This window comes from Lissotriton helveticus, chromosome 7 (genome assembly GCF_964261635.1).
Source record: "Lissotriton helveticus chromosome 7, aLisHel1.1, whole genome shotgun sequence".
Taxonomy (NCBI): Eukaryota; Metazoa; Chordata; class Amphibia; order Caudata; family Salamandridae; genus Lissotriton; species Lissotriton helveticus.
In genome coordinates, this window is record NC_136068.1 from 1,603,926,053 (window position 1) to 1,603,952,983 (window position 26,931).

The window sequence follows — 26,931 nt, forward strand, 5'->3', positions numbered from 1 at the left end:
GAATGGATACAATGGGTGAATTCAATCACAACGGACAAAGTATACTACTACTTTGATCCAGAACTAGAAGAATTAAAAAATCTAAAATATGAAAAGACGTATCCTCTGCCAATCGACATTCTGCCTCTACGACATTACGCCTGTGTAATCTATACAGACGGACATGCTCAACCCTCCGTTTGGGGAGAACAAGCATACAACCCCACATGTGAGATTACAAAAGAAGTGTGGCGCGGAGGTAAACTAAGACCTCTATTAACAAAATCACACTCAGTAGAAACTAATTCAGAACTACAAACTGAAATAATAGCTTTGAAAATGGCGCTAGATAATGCGGATCGCGAATTCCCGACACTTATAGTGTCAGATTCATATTACTGCGTCAAAGCATATAACAAGGATTTGCAGACATGGATTCAGAACGGTTACAAAGATGACACAGATGCACCAATAAAGCAGAAACTGCTCTGGGAACAAGTAGCTCTTTTGAAAAAAGAACTACCAAAGACTCACGTGACACACTCACTGAGTCATCAGCGTGATGGCGTTCACGTTGTGGGGAATTCATTGGCTGAAGCAGCCGCAGCGGCAGCCACTAAACCGGCTCCCGTAGATCGAAAAAAGCGTACATTAAAATACATTGACGGTGAAACAATGCTGGCAGTGAAAACGTCATCAAAAGGCGACTGCTCAGCGTTACCGATCAACTATCCACTCAATTATACATACATAATCGATGCAAACTCCGTCCCTTTTGCTCGAATCCCTGGAGTGGGGGATAGAGTGATTCCAAACATGGACAGGAGAAGCTTGTTAATCGCAGACGCACACATGGGCGAGGGTCTCAGACACCTCAAACTGAAAAATTCTCTGGAAGAATTACAATCACGGTACTGGTGGCCAGGCATGAGCCTGCACTACACCATGTTTGTAAAAAACTGCCCAAACTGCAACAGAGATCGCAGTGGGGAGAGAAACAGTTTAATACCTTGTCGTATCAAGGCAGATAATATTACCAGCAAAAAGAATGGCTTGCGATTAACATATACAGGCTAGTTTCCACTTATAATGTAGATCCTCAGCACTCGGCTGACGTCCGGACTGTTATACAAAGATTTGCGAGTCTAAATGGCATATACGCTAAGAGCATGTTACGTTTGACCATTGTTTTCACTCAGGCATACCAGCCTGGGGGGAAACATGGCCAAATGAGCACAGCCCAGCGGGAATCTTCTCACTTCCTTCCTGAGGGTACAGGATGGTGTAAAGAAAAAACCAAGGCAGAAAGCAATCTATAATAGAAAGGATATTAGGTTCGGGAGCTGGGTGGGTCAAACATCTAATAAGTGTCCAACGTAGTCTAAATAACTTGCCAAGAAATTCTCTGAAGGGATTCAGTCCGTACGAATTATTATTCGGAACTAGGATGTTGATCTCTGACCTTGATAGTCAGACTTCAGTGGTAATAGAAAAAACCTTTGATGTCAAAGACCGTTTGGCTATTTTGCAGGACTTAAACAAAACAAGAAAAGACCTGAGCAACATACAGTTGAAACAACAGCCAACAACCACTGAAGAATCACCACCTGTCTCAGCAAGACCTGTCTGGATTCCAAAAGTCGGGGATCTAGTCAGGGAGAAGATCGCGGTAAAGAAGGAATTTGGGCCTTCTTACAGAAAAGCAGTTCCTGTCTTGTCTGTCAACGGGACAAGATCAGTTGTACTACCGCCACTTGCTGGTAAAAAGGAGAACCGAGTTGTATCCATCGACCTGGTAAAACCACAACATGTGGCCGATAACAAACAGTAGGCCAAGTGGACTCCCAATAAGTAGCAGAACACCAAGGTTTGCTACCAGCACAGAGGTCCTAACAAAAAGGCTCATCACATTCGAAACGCCTAAAGAAGAACAAGAAGGACTATGCAACAATGCAATAGAACTCAGACCTCTTAAAACCCAAATAAAGACATTTAGCAGAGACACACCAATCTACAATGAAGTGCCGAGTGACAATGCAAGAAACAAAAATCCTGAAGCAATTGGAACAATTGACAGAACTGCATCCGGGTACTTCATCAACTTCGATGATTCCTCTGAAAGCCTCAGTGAATCAAAGACACAGCCATCATCAAAATCCTTTAAAGACAAAGCGAAGGAACTTTTGAAACAACTGAAAGAAACATATCTGGTTTCTCCATGGATTGAATTTTGGGTGGGTTTTGGTGCATTTATCCTCATACTTTGGCTCATCATGGTATTTACTTTGGGACGCTTCATTGAGGGAAAATATGCTAAAATGGACACAGCAAGTCAGAACATCAACTTGATCCTCAAACCACACACATCTTCACACGTCGAGAAAAGAGAACTCTCTTCAGAACTTTCTTCAGCCAACTTCACAGCCAATCCGATACCTGGTGGGGTAGCCTGTGACAACACTGACTATGAAATTTATGGTCCGGTCGAGATCCTGAAATATCCACACCAAATCAAGATCTCCTTGAGTGACTTTGCAAAACCAAACTCATTTGCTGATGATTGGGACTTCGAAAGCATCAACAATATGATGTCTGACTTAGTAATGTCTGCTAAATTTACAAGACATGATTATTTGCAAGGTTCTACAAATTATGATAGTATATATTGCTAGAACCATTATGGTAACCATTTTTTACATAAATCGGCACAACCTAGAAATGTTTTAAATTATAATCAATGGGAACATTGTGCTACACCTCCAAAAGGGAGCTCTAGAACCGTTTATGACAAATATTCATATTTTTCAGGTTTTAACATAAGTAATGCTGAAACATTTTATTTTAAATTGTCAAACAAGACAGGGATGAAAACCATGATAACCAACACAAAATTGATATATTCAGATTCATTCTTCGAAAAAATGAATACTTTTGGATTTGATTATTGGGACAAAAATGTTGATTTGAAAAGTGTTTGGGGTACAAAAGAATGGCAAGTACAGGGTATAGAAGCTTTGTTTAGAGCCTGCATGATCCCAGAACAAATGATATTTTTAAATGACACTGTTCAACAAACCACCTGTCTTGGCTTAGCCAAAATCAAAGATTTAAATAAACCGTCTATTCCAAAGCCAACAATGTTTAGCAATAGCTCTGATACAGATGAAGAGATAGACGTAAACCATATATTAAACCAAAACAGAACACATCCTGATTGGAAACAATGGTTGATCTGGCCCACAGATACAAATAACTGTCAAGATAGATTCCTGAGGAGGAGGAGCCTAGCCTGGAAACATGATGGCCGCCTAAACTCTTGGCTCCGCCACCTCGTTCTTCTTCCCTCCGTACCGCTGCACATCCTGTCACCCATCCGTTTTTCCTGGAGCGGTATCGGACCCGGGAAGTTGCGCTGATTCCAGCGGTGTGTCTCCCGATGTTCTCCCTTCGGCGGAACTGATCGAGTGTCCCGGTTTCCTTTCTGCTGTTGATGGCGGCGTCCTTCTCTTTGTTCTTGGGGCGGACGTGCTCCGGCCACCATGACGACGGCCACGGACGGCGGTGCGGAGTCGATCAACGGGACGCAGCGACCGCTTAGACTATCTGCAGCGACGCGCTTTCCTTCATTTTCACCTCGGCACTTGATTTGGCTCACGGCGGCTGGTGCTACTTTGTATCCCCCTGTTCCTTCCCTTTGCGGAGCAGTGAGGGGGGGCCATTTTGCGCCGAGTGCTCTGTGATTGTACTGGGTGGCTTCATCAACTACTGAGGTATTTACCTCGGCCAAGTGCACACTATGCCCGTGTGCCGCTCTGGTATGGACCTTGCTGCCCATGTCCCTGTGACCTCGCTGTTCTTGCCAGGGCGCCCGTGTGATGACGGACTGCCGAAAGGGGATGCCAGCATGGGGTCTCGAGGACCGGCCCTGGTCGTCGACCCTCGCTTGCGTGGAGCTGCATTATCTTCCTCTCCGGAGGCTCCCCTCCAGATCGCTTCGATTCTGGGCGCCCTGGCTGCTTTGCGAACTACGTGGGTAGGTCACGCCCGGGTCCTGGGGGACCGCTTGGACTCCATTTTGTCTACGCTATCCGCCACCATCCGAGATGGGGAACGCATGCAGAGTGCTTCGCCATACCCTGTGCCCGAGCACCGTGAGCTGCCTATTCCGATGTGCTTTGAGACGCTGGAGGTGCGGGAATTGAATACCGCGGCGACGCTGTTTGCAACCATCATGGAGGAAGGTGCGAATCCTGGACTGGCGCTGCTGAGGGGAGGTCAGCATTGGGCGCCATGTCTTACACTTAATTCTGGACCTGCTGCCGATTCTTCCTCTGGTGTCCTGGATGCGCCGCTTCTGCTCCCGCTGTTCACTTCTGGAGGACTGTTATTGCGCACCGCTTTTCATGGTTCGCCGATGGCCCGCATGACTTTGTGTTGGACTGACCTTTGTGTACGATGCCCTGTCCGGCCATGGCATTTGCAGCGGTTCCAGTTACTCTGGTGGGCGGTTTTCTTTTCGACTTTTGCTGCCACGTTGGATCGTCAGGGACAAGGTTGACAATCCTTTTCACTTAGTTTTCTGCTGTTTGTTTACTGGGACTGTGATGTTTAGACGGGGGACCTGGACGCTGGATCTGTTTTTCATTGGGGTTCATGGGTTGGGCGGCCGCGAGTATCCTGTTGGTCGCTTTTGAGCGGCGTTAATTTGGCCCTCCTCCGGTTTCACTTGTGTGTAATAATTTTTCTTTTCTTTTTCTTCTTCTTTTGTTCCCTATATTTCGGGTTTCCATGGGCGACAGGCACACTGCCGGGGGGTGGGCCGTAGTCACACGCAGTGGTGCAGGGTGGGGGGATGTTGTTATGTATTGTTTTATGTTCCTATGGCCCTCTTTTTCTTTTGCTCTTTGCTGTCTCCTTTTTCTTCCTTCGTTTTTCCCCTTTTTTGTATTTTTCTTATTCCCGTGTGTTTGGATGGGGCCCGGGGCTGGGTGGTGTTCCTTTTGGGTGGGTTTTACACTTTGTGCCTCTGAGGTTCGCACGGCTTTTGATATTTTGTGTGTCCGGCGTTGCTGACAGTATGTGACTGTTGCCTGTATGCCTCTCCTGCCTGCTCTTCCTGACGAAATTGTGGTGAGTGCTTTCCTCCTACGCGGCTTGTTCCCCGTATCGGTCACATTGTTGTATGACGCCGGATCCTTTCTTCCTGCTATAAAATGTGCCCTTCCCTGTTCCACTTTTGTGGCTTCGTTTGCTCACTATGCTGAAGTTATATGTCGCTTGGGTGGGCCCACAGGGCGCGGAATGTGACATATTGTTCGGGTATGCCGTTGGCAATGTTTTATGCATGACTTTAATTGTTGCGGTCCCTTGCTTGATATTATGTCGTGGGGCCCGCCCTTCTCGGCTCTGATCTAAACGTACGATCCTCTTTAACTTTGAGAAAATGAAACCTGCATGATCCTTCTTACGTTTGCTATTGATGCGCTGTAGCACTATTGTTTTAGCTTTCCGCCTATTACGATGACCTGTATTGTTTCTGTATGTCATGGCGGCCGGCCCGTAGTGGTTGTAGGCAGACGCTGTGTACTGTTCCTAAGCTGAATAAAGGTTTTAAAAAACAAAAAAAAACAAGCATTAGAAATGCAATCGGGCTCGGATTTATTTGAGTTTGAGCTAATGGCATTGTAAATGCCAATGTATTGTTGCTATGTGTTATGGAGTGTGTTCATGTGGTGTGTACTGCCAGTGATTTCATTGTGAGTGTGGGAATATTGCACCGTTACTGCCTGTGTTGTCCTTCTTGTGAGTGTGAGAAGCTTGCACCTCTGCTGCCTGTGGTCTCCTTGTGACTGTAAGAAGCTTGAACTGCTGCTGCTTGTGATGTCCTTCTTGTGAGTGTAAGAAGCTTGCACTGCTGCTGCCTGTGATGTCGTTGTTGTGAGTGGGAGAAGCTTGCACCTCTACTGCCTGTGGTCTCCTTGTGAGTGTAAGAAGCTTGCACTGCTGCTGCCTGTGGTCTCCTTGTGAGTGTAACAAGCTTGCACTGCTGCTGCCTGTGATGTCGTTCTTGTGAGTGTGAGAAGCTTGCACAGCTGCTGCCTGTGAGTATGAGAAGATTGCATTGTGCATCTCTGTGCTGTGCCTGTTCTTTATAAGGGACTCTTGCTCTGTTGCTGCTACTGCCTTGGCACAGTACCTGCTGTGAGTGTGTGAGGGAATTTTGCACCGCTGCTGCTTGTGATGTCCTTCTTGTGAGTGTGAGAAGCTTGCACAACTGCTACTTGTGATATTGTTCTTGTGAGTTGGAGAAGATGGCAACTGAACTGCCTGTGGTCTCCTAGTGGATGTGAGAAGTTTGCACTGCTGCTGCCTGATGTATTCTGCAGGGCTCCTCTGTCTCATCATCCTTCTTGACTATGCAAAGAACAGCTGCCTGGCACTGAAGCCTAATCTGTGCTAATGTAATCTGCAGGGCTGCTCTGTGTCTTCATCCTTCTTGCGTCTGCAAGAAGCAGCTGCCTGGCAAATTGTCAGTGCAGCCTGATAGCTTCACTTCGCCGGGTGTGCAGACTGCACGAATATTGGCTGTTTTGCCAGAACACACTGAAGTGCCTCCTTTAATGTCCCGCGCTCCTCGTATAGCTCAGTGGCAGCGTGCGCCTGCTGCACTCGCGTGTGGCAAGTTGTAGGTGCAGCCTGATATCTTCACTTCACCCAATTTGAATAAAAGAGGGGACTGTCTCAGCATTTTATCCTTTTTATGTGGATAAAAGAAAAATAATTTTTTTATTGCGAAAATATCTGTTAAACTGTAACATATTGAAAGGAGGAGAAAACAGCAACACTGAACTAATGCAATGGGGCTGCACTACTGCACACTGTAATGTCGTTCTTGTGAGTGTAAGAAGCTTGCACAGCTGCTGCCTAAGATGTCAACTGCCTGTAGTCTCCTAGTGGATGTGCGAATTTTGCACTACTGCTGCGCCACAGCACCGTGTGAGGAGCAGGCAGGAGACAGACACAGTGTCACGAGAGCTACAGCACCGTGTGAGGAGCCAGTAGGAGGCAGACACAGAGTCACAGCACCGTGTGAGGAGCCAGTAGGAGACAGACAGTGTCACGAGAGCTACAGCACTGTGTGAGGAGCAGGCAGGAGACAGACACCGTGTCACGATAGCCACAGCACCGTGTGAGGAGCCGGCAGGAAACAGACACAGTGTCAGGAGAGCCACAGCACTGTGTGAGGAGCAGGCAGGACCCAGACACAGAGTCACGAGAGCCACAGCACCGTGTGAGGAGGAGCAGACAGGAGACAGACACAGTGTCACAAGAGCCGGCACTCACACACCAGCTGCAGTTTCAGGCGTCCGATCATACTCCATACAGTCCACCACTATTATATTTATATATGTACAAAATTCTCTTTTCTAGATATTTCAACTTCACTATCGTCCACAAACAATGAACTACACAGTCACAACTGATATATATGAGTACATGAATTTACAAGTGCTAATTTACCTGTTAAGAATTGCAAAAGTTAATTTGTACTCATAAACTCAGTCACTTCCACAATTGTGTAAAATTTAGAGCCCATTTTATGTAATTCACTGGATGACTAAGTGAGGTAAACATGCCACTGAGATATGGAGTGATAGACCTGTCACAATTTAAAATAACGATATGGTCGACTCCGAATTTCATCCTGCCAAGGTTGGCGACATGAAATTGGGTAGCATGTATTAATTATAGTGCTTGGAAATTCCAGGGCTGGTATTAAGTGCTATACAAAACACATTTTTACTTTCGCAGTTCTCATCTTAATATCCTGAAAATCTGGCACAACGTATTCCCTATAAATTCCACTTTTGTCAAATGCAAGTGGATTGGCCAATATTGACATAATGTTTGATTGCAGAACAGACTGATGCCATCTATCAGAGCGGTGTCTTTTGCACCTAAAAATTAAACTGACAATGCACGACCCCGACCGACCTTTCAGAGACAGACGATTTCCTCCTCGAAAAGACGGGCCATTCGGAGAATGATGTCACAATAGAGCTGAACCCCCAGCTGACATCATCAAACAGCGCAACGTTCTAGAACGTCTATTGATGGTGATTGCTCATGACGTCACACTGGTAAAAGAAAATTATTTTCTCTACACTTTCTGTGCCTGTTTTCTTGTAGACAGAGGTCAAAGAAATGTGTATGTAGGTATATGTGTCTACCTAAAAAGCAAATGATTTCTATTTATTTATTTACATCCACATTATCATATTATGACTTTAACATTACAATACATATCTTTCCACTGAAGTAATTCCTAAAGACATAAAAAACACTTTGCAATTCAGTACATCCACATGCTTCCTTCAAAGCTGGACCTCTAGTGACAGCGTGCAGTAGTGCAGTCCTGTCCCACCAGAGCTGGGCCTCTAGTGACAGCGTGCGGTGATTCAGCTCTCCTGGAGTCTCGCTCTCCCCAGACCTCTAGTGACAGAGTGCGATAGTGCAGCCCTGTCCCACCAGAGCTGGACCTCTAGTGACAGCGTGCAATAGTGCACCTGTGTATCCCTTGTCTTGCTGAGCGTGTTAGTGTGTATGCCTGGCTGTGCTTGTGTCTTTGTGTACTTCGTTGTCATCAGTTCCTTCAAATGCACTTTTTTCCTGTAACCTCTGTACGTCATTGCTGTTCGACACAGCGGGCCAGCTAATAACCTCATGCATAGACATAGAACTACGAAGATAACCCGGGGGTGTGGCTGTGACATCATGGGATTCTAACCACCGGGTTGAAAACAGGATATTTACCACCCGCAGCGCCACCCTTTGATACAGTGCGAGTTCAGCGGCTTGCAGGATCCGTGCATTTTAAGAGGCTGGTGGGCGACGCTGTACAAGGGACACCATCCTTTCCCGAGCACCAAGCAGAGGGGATTCCGGCCCTGGAACAAAGGCTCGGTGCATCGAAGCCGCCTCCTCACTGAGCAAATCACTTAATCTCACCGTGCCTAACAAAACAAGGAAGCTGCGCGCTGAGCGCTGCAGAATTGTGAACGCGCCCGGCCATCTGTATTCACTAACGGAGGCACCCTGACAGCTCCTAATTATAATTTATGTACTTCTTTGCGCGAGCACGCACGAAATATGCCCAAAATGGCGGAACAAAACTACATTTACCCTATCACTTCAAGCCTATTAAAACGAAAACACAAGGAAGACGAATCACTGACCAGATGACAGAAAACGGTAAGGAATGTGTGGAATTTCTCTCTCCAAGGCCCTAGGAGATACTTTTTTTTCTCCTTTAACATTAGTTCTCGAAACTCCTCCCAGTTTCACTGGGAAGGAGTCCGAGCCCTAAAAAAAAAAAAAAGATAGATTCCTGAATAAAACACAGGGTTTCAAAATGACCAGGCCAGACCCTAGATATCCCCAAAGACATCACCCAGGGATAATAACAACCTACAGTGTGGGCAAATTATGCCTTCAATGGCTACAAACTTCCACACTGCCTGAAATTAAGCAACACCTAACTTTACTTACTGATGGTGCTGACTTGCGTGATTTCATACTGGGACCACGCAAACAGCGTCAAAAGCGTTTCATAGCAGCCTCTGTATATGCAGCATACAATGAGGCCTGGAAGGTTACTCAAATTGAGACAGCAGAAAGAATACGGGAAATTGACCGTATCAATTTGGAAAAATCACTTTCTGTAGTGGACAATGGGTTAATGACTCTGTCCTCCAGAATTTTTTCATTGGACAGCATTGTGTCGTCAGCAATCGATATATTATCGCAAGACTTACTGTTATTACAACATGGTCAGTCACAATTGCGTTCTATTGTACAGCTTGGCTGGACGTTACAAAATCTGCGTTCAGGCTATGTGCCTTGGCGTTTAATCAACACAACGTCACTATTCCAAATCTTTAACCTTACTGATAGACAAATCGGTATGGCGCAAAAGGGTGCTGATTATACAATCATGATGATTGAAAAACTAGAAAGATTACCGATGACAATGTCAGAACGACCTGTCAGTGAATGGATAATCCACGGAATCATAAATATTCCAATCTCAACCTTCAGGTTTCAATACTGCCAAAAATATATACAGGCTGGCATGTACGAGAAATTGGGAAAGGGGTACCTTAAAACAACTTGGAACCTGCCCTATTCACATGCATGTGTCAGTAATAAAGGACAGAAAGTGTTTCTTAGTGGCAACAATTGTGCTATGTCACTAAGCGGCACGCTTCTGTGTAACGGAATTAGTTTGCATGGAGCCTGTGAAGGGAATTCATACAACCTTTCATGTCACCAGCAAGGCGCACCTGCAACTGAAATAGAACCATTCTTTCAAAAACTCTATAATGGGAGTTACATTCTTATTGTAGACCGCAGATGCTGCAGTCTTATGCCCGGGACTCCTTATCTAATAACTACAACGGCGAAGGTCAAGTGCTGTGGACGTTCTTTATTCCCCAGCTCCTTTCCAGACAGGGAGGCAAGGGCATGGCCCAGTTTGAAAATTACTTCTATTCGAATAGATACTTTAAGCAGAATGAAAACAGTGCTTCTACAGACGCCTACAAGGCTCACGTCATCAAAAGAAACGTATGATCTACAAGTCGCAAGGACGACTGCAGAGATACATACATTATTATCAACTAATTCCCCCGTACATTTCGCGGAAATCCTAAGCGAAATCTTAAATATTTCTGATACCACTGGGGTCTCAAAGGTATTTAAGACAGTATTTTCGATGGCATTAACACCATTCAAAGCCATACTGGGTATTTTTCCAGATTTCGTCCATTCGATTTTTGGCGGACTTCCCCTGATCCTGGGACTAATTGCAGGAATCCTATTCCTAGTCCTTATTTTTCGTTATGGCAACCCATGTCACAGATCAAACTCTCGCGACAATGGAAGATACGATCCTAGCCATTGGATACCGGGACCGGATATCAAAAATCCTGGGACTCTCCCGGCTTAGAGACCTGAACATGACTTGGTTTCTATCATTTCGACCAATGTGGCAAAGGTGTGTTTTACCTGTACTAAGGTGTCTGCTATGCGGAGAAGAATGCGTGTTAGACACCTGTCTGACGCTACAATCGGATGCGCCAGTGGATGCAGATACACTGTTGGTTCCTACCAAGGTTCACGCTTTGTGCTGCCCTCAAAGGCTGCCAATCCTGATGACGGCATTCCTGGAATCTTCACCACTACGATTGAAGAGTAGTGAAGTTCAAGGTGAAAGCAGCATCGAACAGGTACGACCTTCTGTCAGCAATGCGAATCAGAATGTCAATGGAGACAATCATGCGCACGAATGCATGGTTACCCCTATTTCCGACTTAGTGGAACTTTCCCATGAAGCTGTTGACAGTTTTTTCGAAAGCCTGAATGATATGATGTTCTCTCCAGAACAGAAATAGAGACTTTTGAGTAAACTCGCACACGGCGTTCCCTGAATTCGGCCTTCAACTTTAAAAATAAAGTCACATGAACAATTTCACTCCAGCTCACGGACAGCAATATTTTTCAGCAAGCCCCTTAAAATATTTTTCTACATATTTTTTCCCGGGACACTGATCTTCTGCTTAAAGTAAGAAACTATTCCTAGAGAATTAAAATTTCTATTTTTAGATACTTTATAAAACTTTAGTTGCCCGCTGGGATGTTCACGAATATTTTATTATGTGATGAAATGGTCTCGAACTTCCTTTCTGTATAGCCATATTAAGAGCCATTTCATGTGTATTTCTCATATACCAATAAGCGATAATGCATAAAAATGCGTGTTTACTTTTGCATTTAATTCATAGCTTAAGTGCATACAATATATATGATTGCAATTTTTCAGTATATTTGAAAATTTCGAAATGCATTTATGTATTTTGGGGTGGTAAGGTATACACTATACTCTATAGTATGTTGTACTATGTTATACTATGCATAGATTAGTAGATATGACCATAGTTAGCGTGGAGTGGGTGTCGTGTATTTCTATAGGTTCTGAATCAGTCCCCCTATTCCTGACCCTATTCTGGTTAAACTAACTATCAAGTTAACTAACAGTCAGCCCATGAGGCAAGAAAACCCCCATGATGCAGATACCGTTATCTGACGCAGTCACACTACGGCACAGGAACGTGTTATCTGATTAAGTCATAACGCTTGAGATCTAATTAGACAAGCGACATTCCTCCAGCCCCTGATAAGGCATACGACGTTCTCATAACAAATCAAACCTATGACAACCTGGAAAATCCGTGCGGCCATTGTTTTGATTTCACAGAGAACTTTAGTAAAGAATGTGCTAACGAGCAAGTCGTATGACATCTTTATCTACGTATCTATGTCCATCCTTACGTCAATCTCGGCACCTTTAAGGTATAAATATTGCCGACCTTGCCCTATGCAAACACACGCGTGGTGACAAGACGGAGCAGCCATACTTGCCGAAGCCGAGAGCAGAAGCAGACCCCGCTGGCAGCAGCCCCGCCTTCCTGACGCGCTGAGAGACGCGCTGCTATCTCAAGCCGAGAGACCCAGCACCGGCGTTTCTGGGCAGCCCTCGCAGGCAGCCTGGAATATCGAGAGCAGAGAAAGAGATACCATTCCTCATCCATCCTAAATTCCAGGTACAGAACTGAATAACCCCTCACAGAGAATTCTTTAGTTATTCACTTGGCAAAAACAAACTTAACTTAAACTGTAACTTTCTATTCCCGCCCACGCATTAGACTTAGGTCAGGTACACGGGGTAGGCGTATTTAGAAACACCAGTTGAGTACGTTTAGTCAAATGTATATGTGTATGTAAATATATTTTAATCATTTTAAACATCATATGGCTCAGAAACCATATCAATGTTTTTACAGTATTATTTTATACTATTGCTTTTAATGTATGCACTTTACTTAACTATAAGTATTGCAATAATATCGATCCATTTCTCATGTATGAGAAAAGAGACTGATCAATAAATAATACCTTTTTATTGAACACGCCCGTCTCTTCCTTTTCTCTACATTCTGATGAGACTAAGAATGCACGTACTGACTGAGTAAAATAATTGCCTTGTGCTCACACGACTCTCGAGATTGACTCTTGATTAGGGGAGAGCAAAGTTGTCATGTTCTATGGTTGTCAGAAACTAAATCCCTTCTTGTCTAATCAGGGGAGTTAATTCCTTCCTTGAACATTCGAGAAAGTTTCTAGCGAACTCTGAGCTTAGCTGGCAAACCCAAAAATTAAGTCTAGTATCGACAGTAGTAGACCTAGTTAACGTCTGGCCTAGGCCTTTACTGCTGTAGGTACTATTCCAATGCGCAGAGCCTATTGGGAAAATAGGAGCTACACTACACTTCCTTCTTCGGTGAACCACACTTCCTTCTTCGGTGAATTAACTGCACTTCCTTCTTCAGTGAACCGCACTCCCTTCTTCAGTAAACTGCACTTCCTTCTTCAGTAAACTACACTTCCTTGTTCAGAGAACTACACTTCCTTGTTCAGAGAACAGCACTTCCTTCTTCAGTGAACCACACTTCCTTCTTCAGTGAACCACACTTCCTTCTTCAGTGAACCACACTTCCTTCTTCAGTGAACCACACTTCCTTTTTCAGTGAACCACACTTCCTTTTTCAGTGAACCACTCCCTTCTTCAGTAAACCACACACCCTTCTTCGGTGAACTACACTTCCTTGTTCAGTGAACTACACTTCCTCCTTCGGTGAACTGCACTTCCTTCTTGGGTGAAATGCACTTCCTTCTTGGGTGAACTGCACTTCCTTCTTCAGTGAAACGCACTCCCTTCTTCAGTAAACCGCACTTCCTTCTTTGGTGAACTACGCTTCCTTGTTCAGAGAACTACACTTTCTTTTTCGGTGAACTGCACTTCCTTCTTCAGTGAACCACACTTCCTTCTTCAGTGAACCACACTTCCTTCTTCAGTGAACCACACTTCCTTCTTCGGTGAACCACACTTCCTTCTTCGGTGAATTAACTGCACTTCCTTCTTCAGTGAACCGCACTCCCTTCTTCAGTAAACTGCACTTCCTTCTTCAGTAAACTGCACTTCCTTGTTCAGAGAACTACACTTCCTTCTTCGGTGAACAGCACTTCCTTCTTCAGTGAACCACACTTCCTTCTTCAGTGAACCACAGTTCCTTCTTCAGTAAACCACACGCCCTTCTTCGGTAAACTACACGTCCTTGTTCAGAGTATTACACTTCCTTCTTCGGTGAACTGCACTTCCTTCTTCAGTGAACCACACTTCCTTCTTCAGTGAACCACACTCCCTTCTTCAGTAAACCGCACTTCCTTCTTCGGTAAACTACACGTCCTTGTTCAGAGAACTACACTTCCTTCTTCGGTGAACTGCACTTCCTTCTTCAGTGAACCACACTTCCTTGTTCAGTGAACCACACTTCCTTGTTCAGTGAACCACACTCCCTTCTTCAGTGAACCGCACTTCCTTCTTCAGAGAACCGCACTTCCTTCTTCAGTGAACCGCACTTCCTTCTTCAGTGAACCGCACTTCCTTCTTCAGTGAACTGCACTCCTTTCTCAAGGCGGAACGGTGTAACGTGAGGTAATTGTGGTGTTCTAATTAGCGCTGGCGCTATTTGTAGCGGCGCTGGAGCAGCAAAGAACACACGGAGCCGGTTTCAGTTTTAATCGTGGCTCTGGACTGACTCCGTGGCCACGCCCCTTTATTTTTATAGCGAGCGCATGACGACACGCTCTCACGCTAACGTGTCCTAGCAGGCGCGGGTAGGCTAGAACGCTAACCTGTGCCGCAGGACACTACATTCCTTCTAACCTTTATTTGAACAAAACACAAACAGCAGCATAGAAATAACGAGGGTCTGTTACCAGTCTCTTGATTTCCAGTCTCAAGTCACCATGAAATCAGCTAGCCGGGACGACGGTGCTGGATTAAGGCGCAAACCATACCTGGATTGCTCCCCTCGTGATAGTGGCACGGACGGTATCACTCGCGGCGAGGTCCCACTTGTGGGAGACTGCACGGGAGAGCTTGGCAAGCTCTCTCCTGGCGTCTCCGGCATTGGCTGGGTGTCTTGGTCCAGTCGGTTCTCATTTTTGGTGGGGTACTGCCTTGGTAGTTGATATTTGTCTTCATCTGCTTGCTGGCTGGGCCTGGCTGGCGGGCAATCTAACTCCTGACGATCTGGTGCTCCGGGATGCGCCTTCTTGAAGAACGAAACGTTTCTTGTGACAACTTCAGATCCTCTCTGTGCGGTCACCATGGTGCCAGTCCGGCGTAGCACAGTCCAGAGCTTGTGCTCGAACGGGAGCCGGAATTTGCTCCCGGGATATCGGTCTCTGATGAACACGCTGTCTCCTTCTTGGATGTCCGATTCTCTAGCCCCTCTCCTGGCACTGGCTTAGTTGTTGGATTGGGTCCGGTTTGCCAGGGTTCTGTCTCCATCCACTCGAGCAGGGACCCAGTCTGGGTGGTTCGGGAGAGTGTCCTTCACTACTCGGCCCACGGATGCTGGTCCTGGGGCTGCTTCGGTAGTGAGATGGGGTGTCTGCCGGTACTCTCTCAAGAAGCTGTAGATGGCTCTTTCCATGGGTGATCCATCTGCATGTGCAATGCGTATTGTTTTGTTGAGCGTACGCATGAACCTCTCCACTTCTCCGTTGGCTTGGGGCCAGCGGGGGGTCACTTTCCGGTGGTTGATCCCTCAGCTCTTTAGGTAGTCCGCAAACTCCTGTCCCTGGAAGGGTGGGCCGTTGTCTGTTTTGACCACCTCAAATATTCCATGCGTGGCGATGGTTTTTTCGAACTTGGTGATGACCTCCATGGCTACCTGGCTCGCCACAATCTCCACCTCTGGATACTTCATGAAGTCGTCGATGATCACCAGTGCATAGCGTCCATCCGGAAGATGTCCAAAGTCTGCACTTACACATTCCCACGGCCTTTTGGGGTTTTCCTCCGTGATGACTGGGTGTGGGCGGTCAGGTTGTCCTGCTGCTTGACACCAAGTGCAGGTTGCGTCCATTCCTGGGAACCACACTTTGGCCCTCAGCCTGCTCTTGGTTTTTACCATGCCTTGGTGTCCACGGTGTGCTAGGTCAACGGCCTGCCGGGCCAGGCTGATGGGCATCACCAATCGCGGTCCTCGCAGGAGGCAGCCTCGACTGTCGACCGACTGTTCATCCTTGACTCGCATCATGGATTCTAGTGCCCCTTTTGCTTGTGATGTCCGCCTGTTAATGGTGGTTTGGATCGGGCGCCAGTCGTTTGCTTGGACAGCCTTGGCGACCAATTGTAGACACTCGTCTCCCCGTGTGGCTTCGATGATGGCCTCCAGACTCATTGGTAGAGGTCGAGCCCTCTCCAGTACCAGCCGGACATATTCTTCAGTATCTTCCGCTTCCTCTCTTTCCGCTTGGGTGGCCGTCCGGGTTTGTCTCGAGAGGTAGTCTGCGGGATTCGATGATCCGGGTTTGTACTCTACTCTGTAGTCATAACCTTGGAGCTGGAGTATCCACTTCTCAATCCGTGGTGGGGGCCTGGACACCAAGCCTTGAAACAGGGGTATGAGCGGCTTGTGGTCCGTCGACATGGTGAAAGGGGGACCATATACGTACACGTGAAAGTGTCGACAGGCCCAGTGGATGGCGATTGCTTCCCGCTCTATCTGCGAGTATCTCTGCTCTGTGTCCGTTAAGGAGAGGCTGGCATACGCAATCGGTGCCCATTCTCCATTGCCCTGTAGTTGAGTTAGGACTGCTCCTAGCCCATAGGGGCTGGCGTCTACTTTGACGTTGGTGGACCGGGACGGATCAAAATAGGACAGGGTTGTGTCCGCTGACATGGCCCGTTTCGTGGCTTTGAAGGCTTGCTCTTGTTCGGGGCCCCACTGCCACGTCGTGGTGGACTTTGTCAGTTCCCTCAAAGGTTTGGTGAGGTTGGAAAGATCGGGGACGAAGCGTCCACAAAAGTTCACCATGCCTAGGAAACTCCTGGTTTCCGAGATGTTGGTAGGGGCCGGGGCTTCTTGGACGTCCCTCACTTTTTCGGGGTCCGAGGCAATTCCTTGATCCGAGAATGTGTAACCAAAGAAGCTGATTTTATTTCTCAGAAATTGACACTTCTCCCGGTGTAGGGTCAGGCCGGACTCTTGGATCCTTCGTAGCACTCCCCTTAGCCTCTGGTGATGATCTTCCACTGATGATGCATAGATGAGCAAGTCATCGCTCACATTTAAGTTTCCTGGGAGCCCACTGAGGACCTCCCGGATGGTGTTTTGGAACACCTCAGTGGCACTTGAGATCCCAAAGTTGAGGCGTCGGTATCTTCTGAGGCCTACGTGCGTGGAAAAGGTGGTTATATATCAGGAGTCCGGGTGTAGTGGCAGCTGGTGATACCCCGACCGGAGATCCATCTTGGAGAACCATCTTGCTCCGTTCAACTCCCCCAGTATGTCGTCGATGGTTGGGGTTAGATGTCGCTCCCTCTTTACGGCGGCGTTTGGGAGGAGCATGTCCACACAAATCTGGACTTGTCCTGGTTGTTTCGGCTTCCGAGCCACCACAATCGGAGACACCCACGGGGTGGGCCCACTTACTTTTTCGATAATGCCCTGTTTCTCTAACGCCTCCAGTTCTTCCTCGACCTTTTTCCTCAAATGGAATGCGATACGTCTGTGTCTCAGTGCCACTGGTTGGAACGATGGGTCGATGTGGAGGGAGACCTCTTTCCCTTTCAGGCATCCGATGCCTTTGAAGACGCCCCCATATTCTTCTAGAATGGCCTCTAGCTCATCCTCCAGCACTGCCATGGTGAACGATATGAGCCTCAGCTCTTCTGCTGACTGTCCGCTAATTAGCATGCCGCTGCCTTCTTTGGTGACGTACACAGTGGTAGGGACTTTGAGGCCCTGGTGTTGCAGATCCGTTTTGAAACACCCTATGAGCGGCATTGGCGTCTTTTGCCCATATGCGAATACCCTGCTCCTAGCTTCGCGGAGAGGGGGCTTTGTACTCAACTGGTTGTACACGTTGGCTGCCATCAATTCAATGGATTCTCCTGTGTTGATGGTGGCCCTCTTGCTGATGGACTTTGATTCGGCATTTTGGTAGACGTCGCTTCTTCCGCCGCAGTTGGTCGATCGCAAACACATAGTGGACCGTATAATCACTTGTGTCGTCGTCCATGTCTTCGCTGTCTCGCTCCTCCACTACTGCTTGCGCAGCTACCTTCTTTGACTTCGTCGACCGGCACACTGCCGCATAGTGATTCATCCACCCACAGGCGCTACTCCTCTTTCCTTTTGCCGGGCAGTCCTGCATGCGGTGGGGCGGTCCCCCACAGTACCCACACTCTTTACGCTTGTCCGGCTGTTTCCTGCTAGCATGTTGACGTGCTTTTGGCCTGACGACGTTCGCTTTCTCCACCATGTTGACTTGCTCCGTTTTGATGGGACGGTGGAGGGCTGCTTCCATGTGAGAGGCTCTGGCCTGCGATTGCTCCTTGGAACGCCCCAGCTTGAGGATGTCAGCTAGTGGCTTGCCGTCTTCCTGGAGGATGGTGACCCTCAGTTTGGAGGAATAAAATCCTTGAATTATCTGTCCTTGAATTTCCTCCTGTTCATCAATGAATCCACCATGCTGGCCAACTCCTTCAGTCTCCCGTGGAAGGCTTCCAATGACTCCTCTGCTTCTTGCTTAGCCTGGCGGAAAATAAACCTCTCATAGTCTTTACTTGCCATGGGTTCAAAGTGCGCGTTTAAGGCGTTAAAGTGTCAGGGTCTGAGCGGGCGCGCCTGCCTAAAACTGCAAATCCCATGAGGCGTAGCTGTAGAACTACACTACCCAGGTGCCCCGGCGGTAGTGGTGATAGGCTGGGCGGGTTCCCGTGTTCGGGGCTCGTAATTCCGTGGTTACCGTTTCAGGACGGCTGTCCTGAGTTTCCTGGCGTTACCGCTGTTACCTGGTCCGGTCGGAGGATCGGTTGGATTACTGTTGCAGTGAGGAAGACGCCATTTGGGTAAAGGATCAAGCGCTGCATTGAGCGCGGTTGTCTTCAGTGTTCCTTCTGACTATCGGGAGTTTTCCGGATAGTCCTTAACCTCGCGGCTGCGAGGTGTTTGGTTAAAAAGGATCTTTGAACCTTGAATTTTGTTGCTGGCGCATTGCGTCCCTAGTAACTTGACTACCTTTGTGTTTGGAGTAGTTTTGTCCCTCATGGTGTGGCGGAATGCAGGGGGTGGAGTCACGTTACCTCCGCATTACCGTCATGAATACATGACGAGTACTAGTTCGTCTATTCTCAAGTGGAGTACAAATACCAAAGCAGAGGGTAGTAGTGAAGTAACTACGCCTTGCCGTATTTGGGTTCATTCGTTTGGAACTTTGAATTAACTTTGTATTTACAAGGGATCGTTTTGTTGTGCTTCCTATGGATTGAACTTAGAAATCCGGCGCTATTTTTGCTTTATCTTCTATACATGGATTCCCCTTTTTTAGAACAGCAATTGCAGGGAGAAGGGGTAGGTTCAATGATAACACATTTATTTCAGAAGGGAGTTTTCGATTCCTGGTGTTAACTTGTTGTGATTGTGTTTGTACAGATAACATGGGAAGCCAGAAGATGCAGTAGGAAGGGCGGGGACAAGGCATTCCTACAGGTGAATCCAATGTGTGTCCATTTAGTGAGAATGTAATGAGAGTAGGGGTTCTTTTTATTTGTGTTAACATTTGTATGTTTTGTCTTTCAGCTTCTGTTCCCTTGCTGCCCCTTCCCTCCTTATTCTTTTCTTTTGGGTTTTTCCCCTTTTGGGTTTTTTTCCCTCACCGTATCGTCTGAACACCCTGTGTATATCACTTCGGGGTGTTCGGAGGGTCCGGAGGTGGAGCATTGATACTGCATGAAGATCCTGCAGAGTGCGAACCTGACAGAATTACGAGCCCAAGAATTTCACTCTGCCCGGTTTTTGTGTAGTATCAATGGCGTCCATGGAGGACGTGTTGCATGCGCTGCTTCTTGTGCAGCAAGAGTTGGCATCTTCGAAGGCCGAAACAGCGGCGTTAAGAGAGAAGGTAGAACGGCTGAGCAGCAATCCTTTTAACGCCTCTGCTCCGTCCTCTTCCGTTCAGGTGACTGTGCCCCCTCCTATTCCTCTTGCAAATCCTGAAAGGTTCACAGGGGATCCACGCAAGGTGCATGTGTTTATGACACAGATACTTATGCATTTCTCATGCAAGCCTTCCTCTTTTCCCACTAACCACTCAAGAGTGGCTTTTGTGATATCATATTTGGTAGGGGATGCGGCGGATTGGGCAGTGCCTTTGGTGAAACGCGATGATCCCATCCTCTCGGATTGGACCGCGTTTAAAGCAGAATTTGAAAGAGTGTTTGACAGAAGGGCTACGTCCTTTAGTGCTGACCGAGAGCTACTAGAGTTGAGGCAAGGGAGGGGAGAATTAGTTACTTACCTTTCTGCTTTTAACAGGTTGGTGGCTGAAACAGAATGGCCGGAGGAGAAAAGAATGTCTCTCTTTTATCAAGGGTTGAAAGAGGAACTAAAAGATGCAGTAGCGCATATTGATCCTCAGCCTACTTCATTTACTGACATGGTGAATCTGGTGTTGCGTCTGGATAGTCGTTTGTTTGAGAGGGGGTATAATCGCAAAAGATGGGACAAGGGAGCCTATAGTAGCGATAAAGGCCCTCGTAGAGTAATGGGGGGATCAGAATCAGTCCCCGAGCCAATGGAAATAGGAGCTCTTAAGGCTCCTTTATCTAGGGAGGAGAGAGAAATAAGAAGAGTACAGGGCCTATGTATGTACTGTGGAAAGAAGGGACATTACGTCAGAGAATGTCCATCGAAACCCAAATCCTCCGGTGCTTCCAGTAGATTTAAAAAAGTGGCTGTGTCTACAACAGTGCAGGAAATAGAAGCAAAGCAAGAGAGGCTTGGGGAAGTACAGGAGTGGAAACTTACCTCTTTGTCATCTTATGGTAACGATGAAACAGAGTCACACATAGTGGTGGTTATGACACTTGACTGTGAAGTAGAACAACATCAAGTCATGGTGATGTTAGATTCTGGAGCCACTGGCAATTTCATAGACGATGGTCTGGTAACAAGATTGGCCTTGCTTCGGGTTCCGAGAGAGAATCCGGAAGAAGTCTTAGCGGTGGATGGCAAACCTTTAACTTCAGGTCATATAACCGAAAGAACCAGAGAGTTGGGTTTATCTATAATAACGCAAGGATATGTCCATTCAGAGAGATTGTCTCTGAATATACTAGCTGCACCACAGTATGAAGTTATCCTGGGCATGCCATGGTTAAGGAAACACAATCCGGTGGTTAACTGGCAGACAAAATCCTTCCATTTTGTGATGGAGAACTGTCAGGATCATCTAGTGCCTTGTGCGTCCACTCATGTTGCAGTGTTAGCCGCTCCATTCGTAGCCGCTACTGCGGTGGAAACAGACGTGCAATTACCCATGGAATACTTGTCATATAAGGATGTATTCAGCGAGAAGGAAGCCAAGACTTTACCCCCTCACCGGGAGTATGACTGTCGCATCGATCTGATAGAAGGTGCCACAATACCGTCATGCAGAGTGTACGCATTGTCAGTACCAGAAACCCAGCATCTAAGGGAATATCTTGACCATTATGTCCGTTTGGGGTTCATTCGGCCATCTAGATCTCCAGCCGCCTCCCCTTTATTTTTCATAGCAAAAGCCAATGGAGATTTGAGGGCCTGTGTGGACTATCGCGTCTTGAATAAAAACACCATCAGGAATCGTTATCCTCTCCCCCTCATTTCCGTTCTGCTCGACCAGGTGAGAGAGGCAAAGATCTACACCCGATTAGACTTAAGAGGGGCCTATCATCTGGTTAGAGTAAGAGAGGGGGATGAGTGGAAGACTGCTTTCAAGACGCGATACGGTCTCTACGAATATCTGGTTATGCCTTTTGGGCTGTGTAACGCTCCGGCAGCGTTCCAGTACTTCATAAATGACGTGTTAAAAGAGTACGTGGACCACTTTGTGGTGATGTATATCGATGACATTTTGATATACTCTCGGAACGTCTCATGTCATACGGCCCAGGTGTGCATGGTGTTGGACAAATTGAGGGAGCATTGCTTATATGTGAAATTGAGCAAATGCGAGTTTGGTGTACAGGAGGTGGAGTTTTTAGGAGTGAATCTCAGCTCAAGCGGACTGCAAATGTCGGAGAGGAAGGTACAGGCTGTGCAGGATTGGCCGTCTCCTAGGAACGTGAGAGAGGTGCAGAGTTTCCTAGGTTTCGCCAATTATTACAGACGGTTCATTCTGCATTTCTCACAGACAGCTGTTCCGATTACCAAGTTGCTACGAAAGGGAAATCCTTTTGTGTGGACAGGGGAGGCAGAGGAAGCCTTCCGGACATTGAAGAGGGCTTTTACCTCTGCTCCGGTGTTGGCGCACCCTGTGTTAGAGCATCCATTTATCGTCGAAGCAGATGCGTCTGACGAAGCCATTGGGGCGATCCTTTCTCAGAGAGATCCAACAAGTGGTCAGTTACATCCAGTGGCTTACCTGTCAAAGAAATTGAGCTCGGCTGAAGTAAACTACACGATAGCCGAGAAGGAACTTTTAGCTATCAAAAGAGCTTTTCAGGAGTGGAGGCCGTATTTGTGGGGGGCTTGTCAGGCAGTGACGGTATATACCTATCACCGCAATCTCCAATACATGGCATCTGCAAGGCATCTGACGCAAAGGCAAATGCGTTGGATGCTCTTCTTTTCAGAATACAATTTTGTAGTGACATTCAGACCCGGAATTGAGAACCGGAAGTCGGATGCCCTGTCGAGACAGGAAATACCCACAGAACCGGTGCAAGAAGAACTACGCTCTATCATACCTTCAGCAAGGGTGGTTTGCGTGGTCAGAGCTGAGACCTTCTTGGATGAGGTGAAAGGATCCAGGTCCATAGTATCGTGGAACCGTTGGGCTGCAGCGAAATCTGGCAGGAAGATGAGACAGGGACTGCCTTTTCAACGGGAGTGTTTGTATCTGCCTACAGAAGTGATACGTAAAAAGGCTTTTTGTTGGTGCCATGACGCTCCATCGGCAGGTCACCCAGGGGTAACAAAGACCGTGAGCCTGTTACGTAGATACTTCTGGTGGGAGTCATTGGCTAGCGACGCTACACGATGGGTGGGAAGGTGTGAGACCTGTGCCAGAGGAAAAGGAAATACCTCCAGGAGGAAAGGGTTGTTGATGCCTATGCCTACACCGGATCGTCCCTGGCAAAACATAAGCCTAGACTTTATCACTGGTCTGCCCTTGGATCAGGGTAAAACTGCTGGGCTGGTGGTGGTTGATAATTTGACGAAGATGGGACATTTTATACCATGTGTGAATTTGCCCACAGCAAGTCAGACAGCCCAGTTACTTGCTTCCCAGGTCATTAGGTTGCATGGCATACCCAGAGTCATTGTTTCAGACAGAGGTCCCCAGTTTATTGCTCGTTTCTGGAAAATGTGGTGCAGGGCATTGGGTATTGAGTCAGCACTCTCGGCTAGTTTCCATCCTCAATCAGATGGGCAAACTGAATGCTTAAACCAGACTCTGAAGAGGTATCTGCGCTGTTACTCAAAGGAAGCACACGATTCTTGGGTGGATTTGTTATGGATGGCAGAGTTGGCGTATAACAATGCATGGCACAGCTCAACGGGTATGTCACCGTTCAAGGCTACCTATGGCTATGATGCTAATACCTTGCCAATCACCATCCCTTCTGACTTGTACACACAGCCTTCTGTGAGAGAACGAGTTCAGGCATTAAGGAGGTTGCATAAAGGAGTGCAATCGCATCTGAGCAGGGCAAAAGAGGCCTACAAACGTTGGGAGGATAAACACCGTGATCCTGGTCCTCAATTTAACATAGGGGACAAGGTATGGCTTTCCACAAAAAACATACGGTTCAAGCTGAGAAGCATTTTTCATCCCCGTTTCATTGGTCCATATACCATAACGAAACGTATCAATCCTGATGCATACAAACTCGGGTTGCCTGGCTCCTTGAGAATTCATCCGGTATTTCACGTGCACTTATTAAAGAGAGCCCTCACATCCCGCAGAACGGCGCCACCTCCTGTTGACTGCGACGGACAGTTGGAGTATGAAGTGAAGACTATACGTGATTCCAAGTTGCGCAGGGGGTGTTGTGGTATCTAGTCGCATGGAAAGGATACAGTGCCGAGGACGATTCTTGGGAGCCGTGGAGTAACGTGCATGCGCCTAGGGCTCTCCGCTCCTTCCATGCTAGACACCCTTCAAAGCCCGGTCCTAGGAGGCGCCTGGGAGGAGGGCGTACTGTCAGGGTCTGAGCGAGCGCGCCTGCCTAAAACTGCAAATCCCATGAGGCGTAGCTGTAGAACTACACTACCCAGGTGCCCCGGCGGTAGTGGTGATAGGCTGGGCGGGTTCCGGTGTTCGGGGCTCGTAATTCCGTGGTTACCGTTTCAGGACAGCTGGCCTGAGTTTCCTGGCGTTACCGCTGTTACCTGGTCCGGTCAGAGGATCGGTTGGATTACTGTTGCAGTGAGGAAGACGCCATTTGGGTAAAGGATCAAGCGCTGCATTGAGCGCGGTTGTCTTCAGTGTTCCTTCTGACTATTGGGTGTTTTCCGGATAGTCCTTAACCTCGCGGCTGCGAGGTGTTTGGTTAAAAAGGATCTTTGAACCTTCAATTTTGTTGCTGGCGCATTGCGTCCCTAGTAACTTGACTACCTTCGTGTTTGGAGTAGTTTTGTCCCTCATGGTGTGGCTGAATGCAGGGGGTGGAGTCACGTTACCTCCGCATTACCGTCATGAATACATGACGAGTACTGGTTCGTCTATTCTCAAGTGGAGTACAAATACCAAAGCGGAGGGTAGTAGTGAAGTAACTACGCCTTGCCGTATTTGGGTTCATTCGTTTGGAACTTTGAATTAACTTTGTATTTACAAGGGATCGTTTTGTTGTGCTTCCTATGGATTGAACTTAGAAATCTGGCGCTATTTTTGCTTTATCTTCTATACATGGATTCCCCTTTTTTAGAACAGCAATTGCAGGGAGAAGGGGTAGGTTCAATGATAACACATTTATTTAAGAAGGGAGTTTTCGATTCCTGGTGTTAACTTGTTGTGATTGTGTTTGTACAGATAACATGAGAAGCCAGAAGATGCAGTAGGAAGGGCGGGGACAAGGCATTCCTACAGGTGAATCCAATGTGTGTCCATTTAGTGAGAATGTAATGAGAGTAGGGGTTCTTTTTATTTGTGTTAACATTTGTATGTTTTGTCTTTCAGCTTCTGTTCCCTCGCTGCCCCTTCCCTCCTTATTCTTTTCTTTTGGGTTTTTCCCCTTTTGGGTTTTTTTCCTTCACCGTATCGTCTGAACACCCTGTGTATATCACTTCGGGGTGTTCGGAGGGTCCGGAGGTGGAGCATTGATACTGCATGAAGATCCTGCAGAGTGCGAACCTGACATAAAGAGGGTATGGTACGTCTTCGGCGTGGCTTCCACTATCGTTTTGTATATACGGTGGATATCCTTTCCTCCTAGGTGAAGAAGTAGTGCTCTGCGCTTTTCTCGGGCTGTGCCTGCTCCCTCGAAGTAGATTTGGAGACGGTCAACCCAGTCCCTCCATCGTGGAGCGAGGGACGACGGAGCTCCGTCGACGACAAACGACTCTATGGCGGGAATCAGTGCCATTTTGGCGCGTGCGTGGCGCGCTCCGCGGCACGTGTGCTGCTCACCCACCTCACAGGCGCATTGGCGGGCATCTGGCTGGGGTCGGTGGTGATTATGTCGGGTGGAGCTCGAGTGGTCGGTCCTCCCTCCCTTCTCTGCAGATGGTCGCCTGTGTGGTGTACAGCCCTGGCCTCAATGGTGGGCTCACGTGGCACTCCCTGGTGGGCTAACTGCAGGGTATGGCGATGGTGTGTCCCTTGTGGCTGTTGCAGTGTTATACCCACAGAGGCAGGCTGAAGTGGGGCTGCACAGGCCCTCTGGCAGCAGCAGGCAGCACCAATGAGCCAGCAGTAGGTTCACACGAGGCCCTCGTGGTCTCACAGGGCTTGAACACTATGGCACATGAAGCAGGCTCACAAAAGTCTCAGGGGGGACACCCAGCACAGCATGGGGTCGATAAGCCCCTCGTCGCCAATGTGGTGTTCTAATTAGCGCTGGCGCTATTTGTAGCGGCGCTGGAGCAGCAAAGAACACACGGAGCCGGTTTCAGTTTTAATCGCGGCTCCGGACTGACTCCGCGGCCATGCCCCTTTATTTTTATAGCGAGCGCGTGACGACACGCGCTCGCGCTAACGTGTCCTAGCAGGCGCGGGTAGGCTAGAATGCTAACCTGCGCCGCAGGACACTACATTAATTAGTGTCCAGGTGAACCAATCAGGATTGCATAGTGTGCAGTACATTTCACCAGGGTTTGAGTGTGCGTTTATCCGTTTATCAGGTGTGTGTTCTGCTGTGCAGAAATGTTGTGTGCCAGCTGATGAAGCCTCTTGCGATGTCGTCATTTAAATGTTTGTGCTGGTGCTGAGGTGAAGGGTAATACTCGTCAGGTAGGAGTTACGAGTTAGGTTCAGAAGGGTGGGGGCCAGGAGCTCTCTTTATTTTTGATAATTACCTTTAATATATACGCTTGCACAGGGAGTCCCAAGGTATATGTTCATTTAGATCCCTGCCTAAAGCATTTTTCAGGCTTATCCTGAACCAAGAAACTCTGTTTCAGTGAACTGCACTTGCTTGTTCAGTGAACTACACTTCTTTGTTCAGTGAACTACACTTCCTCCTTCGTCGGTGAACTGCACTTCCTTCTTCAGTGAACTGCACTTCCTTCTTGGGTGAAATGCACTTCCTTCTTGGGTGAACTGCACTTC